Genomic DNA, 15,202 nt, shown 5'->3' on the forward strand with positions numbered 1-15,202 from the left:
GTCTTTCTCAAATTCTCAATCTTCTGCTTCCATATGTGACCACGCTTTATTGATCAAATTTCTTACACATGTATCATCTCTATTCATGTCTATTAATTTATCTTTTAACAAGTATTTATGACACACCTATTATGTTGCAGGTACTGTTCTAATCATAATTAACAGAAGGAAAAGATAGACATGTTCCTTGTACTTCTAGACATGTATATGTGTGTCTATATATACATATCCATATATATGTGTATGTATACCCTCCATTTTAGAGTTGTATCTCTACAATAAAATAAATTTTATTCAACTTAAGTTTCTAAAAGGTTGTTTTGCCTTTAGAGGTATCAATTTCTGTATATTCCTTCCCTGCAGTATGGAATAATTTAATATCCTAAAATTTCTATAGTTTATATTGTTTGATATTGCCTTTTATTATGTAATTTGATTAATAGTGTAAGTAGATTAACACTGAAAATAAGCCTTTTACTATGAAAGACTAGCATGAAGAAGTGGAAATTCCTGTGAATTCTAAGGAAAATTTTCAAAGAAAAATGACAAGATTATAATCCAAAATTAATTAATAAGATTTATGATATTTATTAAAATCAGAATACATTGCCACAGAAACTCCCTGCCCTCTGTTGCTGAAAACTCATTACAGTATTGACCACATTAAATACAAGTGCCCAAAACGGTGTACTTTAATGCTTTTTTATGTACTGAATTTGAAAAATAATTCAGCATGTCACTTTTTTCCTTAAAAATGTAGCAACAGCTGTATTAAGCAAAATGACAAAGTTCTTGTGTGCTAAGGAAAACAGAACTTGATATGAAATAATTTTCACAAATATAAAACTCTTTCTGTCCTTTGAAGATACGACCTAAGGCATGTCTTCACTATTTAATGTAAGATGAAGCTGACATTCAGATGGATTAAGGTCAGGTTGACATAAAGCCAGAATCAAAGATGCTACATTGAGTAGTTATGGGGGAAAAAATAAGCTGAAAATATCTAAGTGATGAGTTAACCAACTTGTCCTCTTAACAAGAAAGTAAATCAGTCAGCATGACACTAAGTTATTCAATTATTGCTCATTCTTTAAATCATATTTATAAACTAAATAACAGAAGGGGGAAATGCTTTACTTTGGATCTTCACTATTGGCCAAATAGCGAAGCTGTTAAAGGAACAAATTACTAACTGAAAACCCAAAATATTGATGCAGGAAATGTACTCATTACTGCCATTGCTATGTGTGATTGCTTTCTTTTTCGTTGCCTTGATGTAGACTACCACCCCAACAGCTGACATTAATTCGAATTGGTGAAACAAAAATAGACTTTTTGGTAGACAATAATTATTGTACATACAAACTGACTACTTTATTAAATATACATTTCATATCATGATTCTTGTGAGGATTTTAAAAAATGTGTTTATGAACAAGCAGAGATTTAATATGTTCACCCAGAAACATTCAGATTCATGGTGCTGAAGTGACACCTAGTGGAATAAAAACAGGAGTCCAGGGCTGCCAAGAAACCTGTTTTTTAGTTTTTCACACTTTATAGAGTAAATAGCACACACACACACACACACACACACATCCAATACACAAATAAGTATATGCCAAAAGACAATATGGCCTTTGGAGCCAATTCAGTAAGAAATTACTTGACAGGAATTAAAAGCAGATGCTATTGGATCTCAGATAATAATACCTCATCAAATCCTTAGAAGAAATGGAATAGCCCTCATAATCAACAAGAGTCTGAAATGCAGTGCTTGGGTGTAATCTCAAAAACAACAGAATGATCTTGGTTCATTTCCAATGCAAACCATTCAATATCATAGTAATCCAAGTCTCTGCCCCAACCACAAATGCCAAAGAGCTGAACGGTTCTATGAAGACCTACAAGACCCTCCAGAACTAATACCAAAAAAGATCTCCTTTTCATCATAGGGGAATGAAATGCAAAAGTAGAAGGTCAAGAGATATCTGGAGTAACGGGCAAGTTTGGTCTTGGAGTACAAAATGAAGCAGGGCAAAGGCTAACATATTTTTGCCAAGACAATGCACTGGTCATAGCAAACATCCTCTCCCAACAACACAAGAGAAGACTCTACACATGGACTTCACCAGACGGTCAATACCGAAATCAAATTGATCATATTCTTTGCAGCCAAAGACGGAGAAGCTCTATACAGTCAGCAAAAACAAGACCGGAAGGTGACTGTAGCTCAGATCATGAACTACTTATTGCAAAATTCAGACTTAAATTGAAGAAAGTAGGGGAAACCACTAGGCCATTCAGGTATGACCTAAGTCAAATCCCTTATGATTATACAGTGGAAGTGACAAACAGAGTCAAGGGATTAGACCTGGCAGATAGAATCCCTGAAGAACTACGGACAAAGGTTCATAACATTGTACAGGAGGTGGTGATCAAAACCATCCCCAAGAAAAAGAAATGCAAAAAGGCAAAATGATTGTCTGAGGAGGCCTTACAAATAGCTGAGAAAAGAAGAGAAGCAAAAAGCAAAGGAAAAAAGGAAAGATAAACCCATCTGAATGCAGAGTTTCAAAGACTAGCAAGGACAGATAAGAAGGCCTTCCTAAGTGATCAATGCAAAGAAATAGAGGAAAACAGTAGAATGGGAAAGACTCCAAGAAAATTAGAGATACCAAGGGAACATTTCATGCAAATATAGGCACAATAAAGGACAGAAACCGTATGGACCTAACAGAAGTAGAAGATATTAAGAAAAGGTGGCAAGAATACACAGAAAAACTACACAAAAACGATCTTCATGACCCAGATAATCACGATGGTGTGATCACTCAGACATCCTGGAATGTGAAGTCAAGTGGGCCTTAGGAAGCATCACTTCAAACAGAGCAAATGGAGGTGATGTAGTTCCAGCCAAGCTATTTTATATCCTAAAAGATGATGCTATAATCATGCTGCACTCAATATGTCAGCAAATATGGAAAACTCAGCAGTGGCCACAGGACTGGAAAAGGTCAGTTTTCATTCCAATCCCAAAGAAAGGCAGTGCCAAAGAATGTGCAAACTACCACACAATTGGACTAATTTTACATACTAGCAAGGCAATGCTCAAAATCCTTCAAGCTAGGCTTCAACAAATATGAACTGAGAAGTTCCAGATGTAAAAGTGGGATTTAGAAAAGACAGAGGAACCAGAGATAAAATTGCCAACATCCATCATATTATAGAAAAGGTAAAAGACTTCCAGAAAACATCTACCTCTGCTTCATTGACTACGCTAAAGCCTTTGACTATGTGGATCAGAACAAATTGTGGAAAATCCTTAGAAAGATAGGAATACCCGACCACCTTACCTGCCTCCTGCAAAACCTGTATGCAGGTCAAGAGGCAACAGTTAGAAAGCAGACATGGATCCAAGGAATGGTTCAAAATTGGGAAAAGAGTACATCACTCCTTTGTGTATTGTCAACCTGTTTATTTAATTCATATGCAGAGTACATCATGCAAAATGCTGGGCTGGATCAAGCACAAGCAGGAATCAAGATTGCAGGGAGAAATATCAACAACTTAGATATGCAGACAACACCACCCTATGGCAGAAAACAAAGAGGAACCAAAGAGCCTGTTGATGAAGAGGAGCGAGGAGAGTGAAAAAGCTGGCTTAAAACTCAACATTCAAAAAATGAAAATCATGGCACCCAGTCCCATCACTTTATGGCAAGTAGATGGGGAAAAAATGGAAACAATGACAGATTTTATTTTCTTGGGCACCAAAATCACTGAGGATGGTGACTACAGCCATGAAATTAAAAGATTCTTGCTCTTGGAAGTAAAGCTATGAAAAACCTAAACAGCATGTTAAAAAGCAGAGACATCACTTTGCTGACAAAGGTCCATCTAGTCAAAGTTATGGCTTTTCTAGTAGTCATGTATGGATATGAGAGTTGGACCATAAAGAAGGCTGAACACTGAAGAACTGATGCTTTTGAACTGTGGTGCTGGAGAAGACTCTTAAAATGCTGAGTCTGTAGGTGGAATTTGCTGACTGTAATGAGTACTTCAAGTGATCTGTCCAGGCTGTCATCGTCAATGGGGAGGCCCTATTGTCTATGTTTAGGTCGTTCATTTGGGGGAAGATTTTTAAGACTCTTCCTTCCTTCTACTTGGAATGTAAATGTCTAACAATAGTGATTGAATTGTGGTTAGAGTAAGGGGCTGAAATTCAGCCTCTAATACATATATGTTTACTTAATACCTCTGTTTTCAGTGCGATACTACCAATTTGATTATTCTCGGGTTCTCCCAATGCAGAGCCCTTCTGTTTTTACCTCCTGCAGAAAATAAATCTCAAAACCACTATGAGGTACCATTTCACACCAGTCAGAATGGCTGCGATCCAAAAGTCTACAAGTAATAAATGCTGGAGAGGGTGTGGAGAAAAGGGAACCCTCTTCCACTGTTGGTGGGAATGCAAACTAGTACAGCCACTATGGAGAACAGTGTGGAGATTCCTTAAAAAACTGGAAATAGAACTGCCTTATGATCCAGCAATCCCACTGCTGGGCATACACACTGAGGAAACCAGAAGGGAAAGAGACACGTGTACCCCAATGTTCATCGCAGCTGTTTATAATAGCCAGGACATGGAAGCAACCTAGATGTCCATCAGCAGATGAATGGATAAGAAAGCTATGGTACATATACACAATGGAATATTATTCAGCCATTAAAAAGAATACATTTGAATCAGTTCTAATGAGGTGGATGAAACTGGAGCCTATTATACAGAGTGAAGTAAGCCAGAAAGAAAAACACCAATACAGTATACTAATGCACATATATGGAATTTAGAAAGATGGTAACAATAACCCTGTGTACGAGACAGCAAAAGAGACACTAATGTATAGAACAGTCTTATGGACTCTGTGAGAGAGGGAGAAGGTGGGAAGATTTGGGAGAATGGCATTGAAACATGTAAAATATCATGTATGAAACGAGTTGCCAGTCCAGGTTCGATGCACGATACTGGATGCTTGGGGCTGGTGCACTGGGACGACCCAGAGGGATGGAATGGGGAGGGTGGAGGGAGGAGGGTTCAGGATGGGGAACACATGTATACCTGTGGCGGATTCATTTTGATATTTGGCAAAACTAATACAGTTATGTAAAGTTTAAAAATAAAATAAAATTAAAAAAAAAAAGAAAATAAATCTCTGCCGATTATCCTGAGTGGAGGAAGTAGTCTAATTGTTCAGTATGAGGAAGGGGACCTAGGGGTATCACTTCTTCCTAAGCAGCTTTTAATCAATGTTCTGTATTTTAGAACATCATTTCACTGTTCCTTCCAACCGCCAGAGGGACTTGATCTCATTTATCCTTAGGCTCTTTTGGAATTAAAGGTAAACTAGACTGGTTCTCACCTTTTGCAACAGAGGTTCAATATACATCTATCACCAGTTTGTTGTGACACCTACCATTTTCCAAAATGATATTGCTTTTGTGTCCATTGTCATCCTTTAGTACTTGTGGGTTCATTCCTTTTAAAACATTCCTATGCTATAACTTCACTGGAGTTTTGGAAGGTAGCTTAATTAGAGTCATGTTTCATTTACAAAGCAGCAACCTTATATTCTCTTCAGCTAATCGTTTTTTTTAACCACTTGGGGCATTCAGAAGGAAAGCCAAAATATATTCAGATATCAGTTTATAAATATTTCAGTGAAGCCAGACTAAAGATGGTATCTACAGAGTCCAGATGTCCACATCCATACCTATTAATAAATCACCTTGGAGACATCATAAGCTCCTGACTGGTTCCTCAAGTTTGTGCCTCCAGAAACTTAATTTTTTGGTGACTCAGAAATTGCTCAGTCCTTTGGCAACTAGCTAATACTAACCCAAAAAATTCACAAAGGACTTCTCTATTTTAAAGGATTATGATTTATTGACTTATAGTAAGAAATATATACTATCAAATGAATAAAATATTCAAGTTTTATGAATTACAATTCTGTGCTCAAAGTAGAAAGCCAAATAGTATTCAGTTCAGTTCAGTTCAGTCGCTCAGTCATGTCCAACTCTTTGCAACTCCATGAACTGCAGCACGCAGGCCTCCCTGTCTATCACCAACTCTGGAAGTCCACCCAAACCCATGTCCCTTGACTCGATGATGCCATCCAACCATCTCATCCTCTGTCATCCCCTTCTCCTCCTGCCCTCAATCTTTCCCAGCATCAGGGTTTTTTCAAATGAGTCAGCTCTTCGCATCAGGTGGCCAAAATATTGGAGTTTCAGCTTCAGCATCAGTCCTTCCAATGAATATTCAGGACTGATTTCCTTTAGGATGGACTGGTTGGATCTCGTTGCAGTCCAAGGGACTCTCAAGAGTCTTCTCCAACACAGTTCAAAAGCATCAATTCTTCAGCACTCAGCTTTCTTTATAGTCCAACTCTCACATCCATACATGACCACTGGAAAAACCATAGCCTTGACAAGATGGACCTTCGTTGACAAAGTAATGTCTCTGCTTTTCAATATGCTATCTAGGTTGGTCATAACTTTCCTTCCAAGGAGTAAGCATTTTTACTTTCATGGCTGCAATCACCATCTGCAGTGATTTTGGAGCCCAGAAAAATAAAGTCAGCCACTGTTTCCACTGTTTCCACTGTTTCCTCATCTATTTCCCATGAAGTGATGGGACCGGATGCCATGATCTTCGTTTTCTGAATGTTGAGCTTTAAGCCAACTTTTTCATTCTCCTCTTTCACTTTCACCAAGAGGCTCTTTAGTTCTTCTTCACTTTCTGCCATAAGGGTGGTGTCATCTGCATATCTGAGGTTATTGATATTTCTCCTGGCAATCTTGATTCCAGCCTGTGCTTCCTCCAGCCCAGCGTTTCTCATTATGTACTCTGCCTATAAATTAAATAAGCGGGGTGACAATATACAGCCTTGATGTACTCCTTTTCCTATTTGGAACCAGTGTGTTGTTCGATGTCCAGTTCTAACTGTTGCTTCCTGACCTGCATACAGGTTTCTCAAGAGTATTAAAATAATATAATTGTTTTAAAACAATGAAAGCTTAAGTAATAATGGCATGTTGCTGTATTAGTTTGATGTACTCTTATTAAGTCAATTTGCCAATCAAATTATTGTCGAAATCCTGTTATAAATAATTCAATATCAGAAATTTTCATGACAATTAAATCTTATTTCTATGGGGTGAGAGAATACTGCATTAAGATGAGTCCAAACTAATGTATCCAACTTTTTAATATGTGTATTCATCAAACATCTCACAAGCACTGTACTCTTAACCTGTAATTGACATGTTTAATTTGGGACTCAAGATTTTTCTGCCCAAATTTATTCTTTCTTCTGTGTTACCTGTCACAAGGGTTTGAGACTCATCTTTGACTCTTCCCTCCTCCTAGCATCCATTTATCTCTGGTATCTAAGGCATTTTGATTCTATGCCTGATATCTGTTCTTTCTTCTACATCCCCACAAACACAAAGCTATTAAAGAGCCTCATTTTAGCTATTAAAAAAGTTCCTTCATTTGTAACAAAAAAGCAGAGACTCACTCAAGCTAATTCAAGCAGGAGAGTTTGTTGTCCCAAGTAACTGGTGAATCACACAATAACCTGGGATATAAAAGGACAGGTGTTGATTAACAAAATCATTTAAGCATAAAATTAAGCAATAATAATACATAAATACAAATTTTAAGCAATCCTGCTTTCTCTGGTATATATCTTCTAGTGCCTTATTCATTAATTATGCACGAGAGATAAGCTTTCTAAATCCTATGTGTCTTTACATTACTTTGGTAATGTAGCTTGATATAAAATTCTAGTGTTGATGACATTTCCTTCAGAACTTCTGTCTTTTAGCATCACCTGATGTAAATGAAAAATTTGATGCTTATCTAATGTTTGCTTCTTTGAACCTATTTTTCCCATTATGTGAATAGATTTTTCTCATTCTCTCCAATGTTCTGAAATTTATCAACCACCTATCTAGGTCATTCACTCATCTGACTCAGCACTTGATAAGCTCTTTCCACTAGAAGGTAAGTTGGTCCCCTTTTGTTTTAGGAAATATCTTTTATTATATTTATTATATCTTTGATAATTTCCTCACTTTCATTCTTCTCTTTGGAAATCTTAGTAGTCTGAATTTATCCATCCTAATCTTCTTTCTTTTTAATATTTATCAGTTGCTTCCTTTTTTCTTTATATTCTGGATAATTGACTTCATCTTTCAAAAATTCTATTGAATTTTTAAATTTGACAGTCATTTTTAAAACAAAAACTCTTTCTTATTCTCTGATTGCTCCTTTTTACTGACTAAACCATTTTAATCTCTTCCCTCTTACCCATTTTGGTAGCTGTCCAGTTTGGTAATATCCCCTTTTTGTATTTCTGAGATTTATTTTTTTTTCCTTTTCGGCTCTAACCTGACTAGTTTCTGCCAAGACTTGAAAGGCAGATGTGAAGTTTTTGAGACCACACAACCCAACTAGCAATCACAGTTTAAAAGTCCTTCAGTCTTTCTGTAGCAATAATAATGAGAGTACTAATATATAATCCCTAGCTTCTAGAGTGACTGGGAAGGATTTCCACTGACAAAATCTCATGGAGTGAACAGCTTTCCTGAGTGTCTCACTTTAGTGTGGGATCAAACTTTGATTCTGTAGCCTTTCTAAATATTCTGTAAGCTAACTTATATGCTATGATAAAATTATTTATGCTCAGAATCAGTGATTCTGTTGTCTAACCCAATGGTGACAGATAACAAGGAGTAAACTGTTCTATGTTCATACCTTCACTTAACCCCCTTTCCTCAGTCAGCACTTTTCATCCATAAATGTCCTAGTAGTTTTTTGAAATTTGCCAATTCATTTTCTATTGCTATGTAAAAAAATTACCACAAACTCAGTGGCTTAAACCAACACCCATTTGTTAGTTTACAGGTCTGTAAATCATAAGTCAAGGCAGGCCTGACGAGGTTCTCTGCTCAGGATATTACAAGGCCAAAATCAAGGTATCAGCTAGGCTGTGGTCTTATCTGGAAGCTCTGGGGAAGAATCTGATTTCAACCTCATTAAGGTTGTTGGCAAAATCCAGTTTCTTGTTGCTACAGATCTGAGGTCCCCATTTCTTTTCTGGCTATCAGTCAGAGGCTGCTGTTTTTTTCTAGAATTGTCTCCACCCTAGCCTTATCACATGGGCCCCTTCATCTCCAAGATCAGCAACACAATCATCTTTCAATTCTAGCCTCTCCTTCTGCTGCTGCTGCTGCTAAGTCGCTTCAGTCATGTCTGACTCTGTGCGACCCCGGAGACGGCAGCCCACCAGGCTTCCCCATCCCTGGGATTCTCCAGGCAAGAACACCGGAGTGGGTTGCCATTTCCTTCTCCAATGCGTGAAGAGTGAAAGTGAAGTCGCTTAGTCCTGTCCGACCCTCAGCGACCCCATGGACTGCAGCCTACCAGGTTCCTCCGTCCATGGGATTTTCCAGGCAAGAGTACCGGAGTGGGGTGCCATTGCCTTCTGCCACTAGCCAAAGAAAACTCTGCTTTTAAAGGACTTGTGTGATTACATTAGAATAACCCAGATTATTTCCTTTTATTAACTTAATCAACTGATTAGTAATCCACAAGCTGGAATCAAGATTGCCAGGAGAAATATCAATAACCTCAGATATGCAGATGACACCACCCTTATGGCAGAAAGTGAAGAGGAACTCAAAAGCCTCTTGATGAAAGTGAAAGTGGAGAGTGAAAAAGTTGGCTTACAGCTCAACATTCAGAAAACTAACATCACGGCATCCGGTCCCACCACTTCATGGGAAATAGATGGGGAAACAGTGGAAACAGTGTCAGACTTTATTTTTCTGGGCTCCAAAATCACTACAGATGGTGCTGCAGCCATGAAATTAAAAGACGCTTGTTCCTTGGAAGGAAAAGTTATGACCAACCTAGATGGCATATTCAAAAGCAGAGACATTACTTTGTCAACAAAGGTTCGTCTAGTCAAGGCTATGGTTTTTCCTGTGGTCATGTATGGATGTGAGAGTTGGACTGTGAAGAAGGCTGAGTGCCGAAGAATTGATGCTTTTGAACTGTGGTGTTGGAGAAGACTCTTGAGAGTCCCTTGGACTGCAAGGAGATCCAACCAGTCCATTCTGAAGGAGATCAGCCCTGGGATTTCTTTGGGAGGAATGATGCTAAAGCTGAAACTCCAGTACTTTGCCCACCTCATGCGAAGAGTTGACTCATTGGAAAAGACTCTGATTCTGGGAGGGATTGGGGGCAGGAGGAGAAGGGGATGACAGAGGATGAGATGGCTGGATGGCATCACTGACTCGATGAACATGAGTCTGGGTGAACTCTGGGAGCTGGTGATGGACAGGGAGGCCTGGCGTGCTGCGATTCATGGGGTCGCAAAGAGTCGGACACGACTGAGTGACTGATCTGATCTGATCTGATCTGAACCTTAATTACATATGCAAAATCTCTTTTGCCATATAATATGACATATTCACAAGAGAGGGAATTGTGCAAGGGCAAAGGTCATTGGGTCATTCTTAGAATTCTGCCTATCTCATCCCTCTCTTGTTGTTGCGGAGACGTTAACTCGTGTCTGACTCTTTGTGACTCCATGGACTATAGCAACCCAGGCTTCCCTGTCCTTCACCTCCCAGTGTCCATTGAGTTGAACTCATGTCCACTGAGTCAGTGATGCCATCCAACCATCTCATCCTCTATCATCACCTTCTCTTCCTGCCCTCTATCTTTTCCAGCATCAGGGTCTTTCCAATGCGTCTCTCTTCACATCAGGTGACCAAAGCATTGGAGCTTCAGCTTCAGTATCAGTCCTAACAGTGACTATTCAGAGTTGATTTCCTTTAAGACTGACTGATCTCTTTTCTGTCCAAGGGATTCTCAAGAGTCTTCTTCAGCACCAGAGTTTGAAATCATCAATTCTTCAGCACCCAGCCTTCTTTATGGTCCAACTCACATCCATACATGACTACTGGAAAAACCATAGCTTTGACTATACAGACCTTTGTCAGCAAAGTGATATCTTTGTTTTTTAATATGCAGTCTAGGTTGGTCATAGCTTTTCTTTCAAGGAGCAAGCATCTTTTAATTTCATGGCCACAGTCACCATCCACAGTGATTCTGGAGCCCAAGAAAATAAAGTTTCTCTGTTTCCATTGTTTCCCCATCTATTTGCCATGAAGTGATGGGACCTGATCCATGATCTTAGATTTTGAATGTTGAGTTTTAAGCCAGCTTTTTCACTCTCCTCTTTCACCTTCATCAAGAGGTTTTTTAGCTCCTTTTTGCTTTCTGCTATTAGAGTGGTATCATCTGTATATCCGAGGTTGTTGGTATTTCTTCCGGCAGTCTTGATTCCAGCTTCTGCTTCATCCAGGCCAGCATTTTGCATGTACTCTGCATATAAGTTAAATAAGTAGGGTGACAATATACATCCTTGATGTACTCCTTTCCCAATTTTGAACTAGCCTGTTGTTCCATATCTGGTCATCCCTCTCTGGTTTGTTTTAATGTCAGAAATGGAAACCTTTTTAATTTTTTTATTAATTTTATAATCTTTTCAAACTTAAAAGGATTTGACATTATCTTAAACTAAAAGTATCAATCCCACTCACAGTTGGCTCCAAATTTATTTATATTAGAGTTAGATGTGCAAAATATCAAGGTATGATTTCTCTATAAATGATCCAATCATCTTTGCTAGCCACTATTCCCCTAGTCACTGGGTTGGGGTTGGAGAAGGGAGCGGGACTTAGTAAACTCATTTAGTCTCTTTTAATAAAGTTTTTTAGATTAATGGTATATATCACCAAAAAAAAAAAAATTGCACTGGCAGAGTAAACACGCAAAGTCTATTCAAAACAGACAAGGAAGAGAATCTGACCACAGCTATACTGCAACAAAGGTGGGACTTTAGGGAGACAGAAGGAAAGTACCAGAGGTACTTCAGATGAGATTGGTTAATGTGATTAGGCCATTTATGATTAGGCCATTTGTTATCATGGAGAATTAAATGGCAACCCACTCCAGTATTCTTGCCTAGAGAATCCTGTGGACACAGGAGCCTGGTGGCCTGCTGACTATGGGGTCGCACAGAGTCAGAAATGACTGAAGTGACTTAGCATGCATGTATGCATTGGAGAAGGAAATGGCAACCCACTCCAGTATTCCTGCCTGGAGAATCCCAGGGACAGAGGAGCCTGGTGGGCTGCCATCTATGGGGTCACACAGAGTCAGACACGACTGAAGCGACTTAGCAGCAGCAGCAGCAGCATTATTATCAAAGTTCAGCTCCACATTGCCTCAAAAACTGGGAGATAGGAGCAATATCTTTCTTGATTCTATTTCAAAGGGATGGCTAGCAGGTTCTTGAAAAAGATATTACTAGGATGTAAAACTGTCAGAAAATCTGTATCTCAAAAGGCAGTGAAAAATTTACAACTGAATGTTTTCTCTTGAGAAACCTTTATGCAGGTCAGGAAGCAACAGTTAGAACTGGACATGGAACAACACACTGGTTCCAAATAGGAAAAGGAGTATGTCAAGGCTGTATATTGTCACCCTGCTTGTTTAACTTATATGCAGAGTACATCATGAGAAACGCTGGGCTGGAAGAAGCACAAGCTGGAATCAAGATTGCCTGGAGAAATATCAGTAACCTCAGATATGCTGATGACACCACCCTTATGGCAGAAAGTGAAGAGGAACTCAAAAGCCTCTTGATGAAAGTGAAAGAGGAGAGTGAAAAAGTTGGCTTAAAGCTCAACATTCAGAAAATGAAGCTGATGGCATCTGGTCCCATAACTTCATGGGAAATAGATGGGGAAACATTGGAAACAGTGTCAGACTTTACTTTTGGGGGCTCAAAAATCATTGCAGATGGTGATTGCAGCCATGAAATTAAAAGACACTTACTCCTTGGAAGAAGAGTTATGACCAAACTAGATAGCATATTAAAAAGCAGAGACATTACTTTGTCAACAAAGGTCCGTCTAGTCAAGGCTATGGTTTTTCCAGTAGTCATTTATGGATGTGAGAGTTGGACTGTGAAAAAGGCTGAGCGTCAAAGAATTGATGCTTTTGAACTGTGGTGTTGGAGAAGACTCTTGAGAGTCCCTTGGACTACAAGGAGATCCAACCAATCCATTCTGAAGGAGATCAGCCCTGGGTGTTCTTTGGAAAGAATGATGCTAAAGCTGAAGCTCCAGTGCTTTGGCCTCCTCATGCGAAGAGTTGACTCATTGGAAAAGACTCTGATGCTGGGAGGGATTGGGGGCAGGAGGAGAAGGGGATGACAGAGGATGAGATGGCTGGATGGCATCACCGACTCAATGGACATGAGTTTGAGTTGGTGATGGACAGGGAGGCCTGGCGTGCTGCGATTCATGGGGTCACAAAGAGTTGGACACGACTGAGCGACTGAACTGAACTGAACGTTTTCTAAAGTAAATGCTCTAAGAAAAGGGAGGTCAGGGACCCAAAGTCTGGAAGAAATCTGACTTATGTTTAGTCAACCTAAGAGGAATGTTAAAGTACCTCAGTCACTATTAAGGGTAAAATGCTTAGCAATTCAGTTTTTTACCCATCTCTTATTTCTCTCCACAAATTATATGAGTGTTTGAGGAAAGTGAAGCTTATATGACCTTGTGTCTGATGACAGAAGATAGAGACCTTGAATCCATACGGTGTCTCCTGGACTCTTGCTGGTCATTTCTGCAGTGTGGCCACTGTTGATCACCTGTTGGGAACTACTGATGTGTGCTAGACCTATTGATTTATTTTAATAGAAAGTATAATGTTGTGCTTCCCACAAGAGTTCTTGGTTCTGTTTCCTTCCATTCTTGAGGTCATTGATTCCTGCATTCATTAATATTGTCTTTATTTTGTGCCCTTTCTCTAGAAGTAAACAGATCCCTATGTTCATTGTATATCTTTACCCCCTTGAGAATCAGGGCATTACATCCAGTTCATTTACCTGTCTTCCACCAGCACCTCTGCATATTGCTTATCATGTGTTAGGGCCCTAAGCCAGAAGCCTAAGATTCCTACTAGCCTATACCTCCCTAACATTATTCCAGAAACAAGCATACTACACACACAAACACACACACACACACACACACACAACCAGGTGTTCTTAGTTCATAAACCCAGCTCATTGTTTCAATCCATCCCTCCACCCACTCCACATTCTTACCCCAAGGTACACACCCACTGTGTTGAGACTGGTAGCTGACTTTCCACTGACTTCTGTTATTCTTCTTCCTACCCACTCAGGGCATTCTCTTTCATACAGTTCCCAAACATAATACTCTAGGCCCAGTTTTTTATATCTTAATCTGAAGTTATAATAATTTTTTAATTCCTATCTTTTATAATCAAATTGTATTGCTAAAGAGCCTAAAACTTAGTTCATGCAATTCAAATGACTTATCAGTGACTTTCTAGCACTAATCACTTCCCTCTTTCCTGGGCAATATGCTTCAAAATATAATTTGGAGGGGAACAATTCCCTTATTTAATATTTGCAAAATATTACCCCTGTAAAATACTCTTAAGAGATTAAGCAAACATATGGGATTGTAACCTGGCTATAAAAACGTTTTTGACGTCTTAACTGACAGATACAAAAACAAATGTCTTACAGCTAGACTAAAGTTCTGTTTAGCAATCTGTGCTTTCCCTTTTTAATTTCAATAAGTGTGAGTACTGTTACCGTCATCATCTCCCCCAACAGAATTTATGAACCTGTATTCAGTTGACATGACTGTATTCAGTTGTGTCTTAAGGACACGATCTTTTGAGAATGGTGTCTATCACTTACACATGTAACAAGTATTATTACCTAATTATGATAATAAAACAATTTTACTTATTTACAAAATAATTTTAACAATTATTTGCTATTGTTTTTTTTTTAAAGTTTCTTCAGAGTAATTCTTAAATAGCTATATACATAATACATATGTAATCTATATGGAGACATCTATGTACATGGAGAGAGTAGAGAAATGGTGATTGAATAAAGTGCCTTCACTCTGAAACCTTACTCATCATAAAGTGCAGATTGTCTTTTATTTTGAGTCCTTTTAATTATAAGTATTAATAAATAAAAAATTCAATTTTTAATTT

Source organism: Bubalus bubalis, chromosome 2 (genome assembly GCF_019923935.1).
Source record: "Bubalus bubalis isolate 160015118507 breed Murrah chromosome 2, NDDB_SH_1, whole genome shotgun sequence".
NCBI lineage: Eukaryota > Metazoa > Chordata > Mammalia > Artiodactyla > Bovidae > Bubalus > Bubalus bubalis.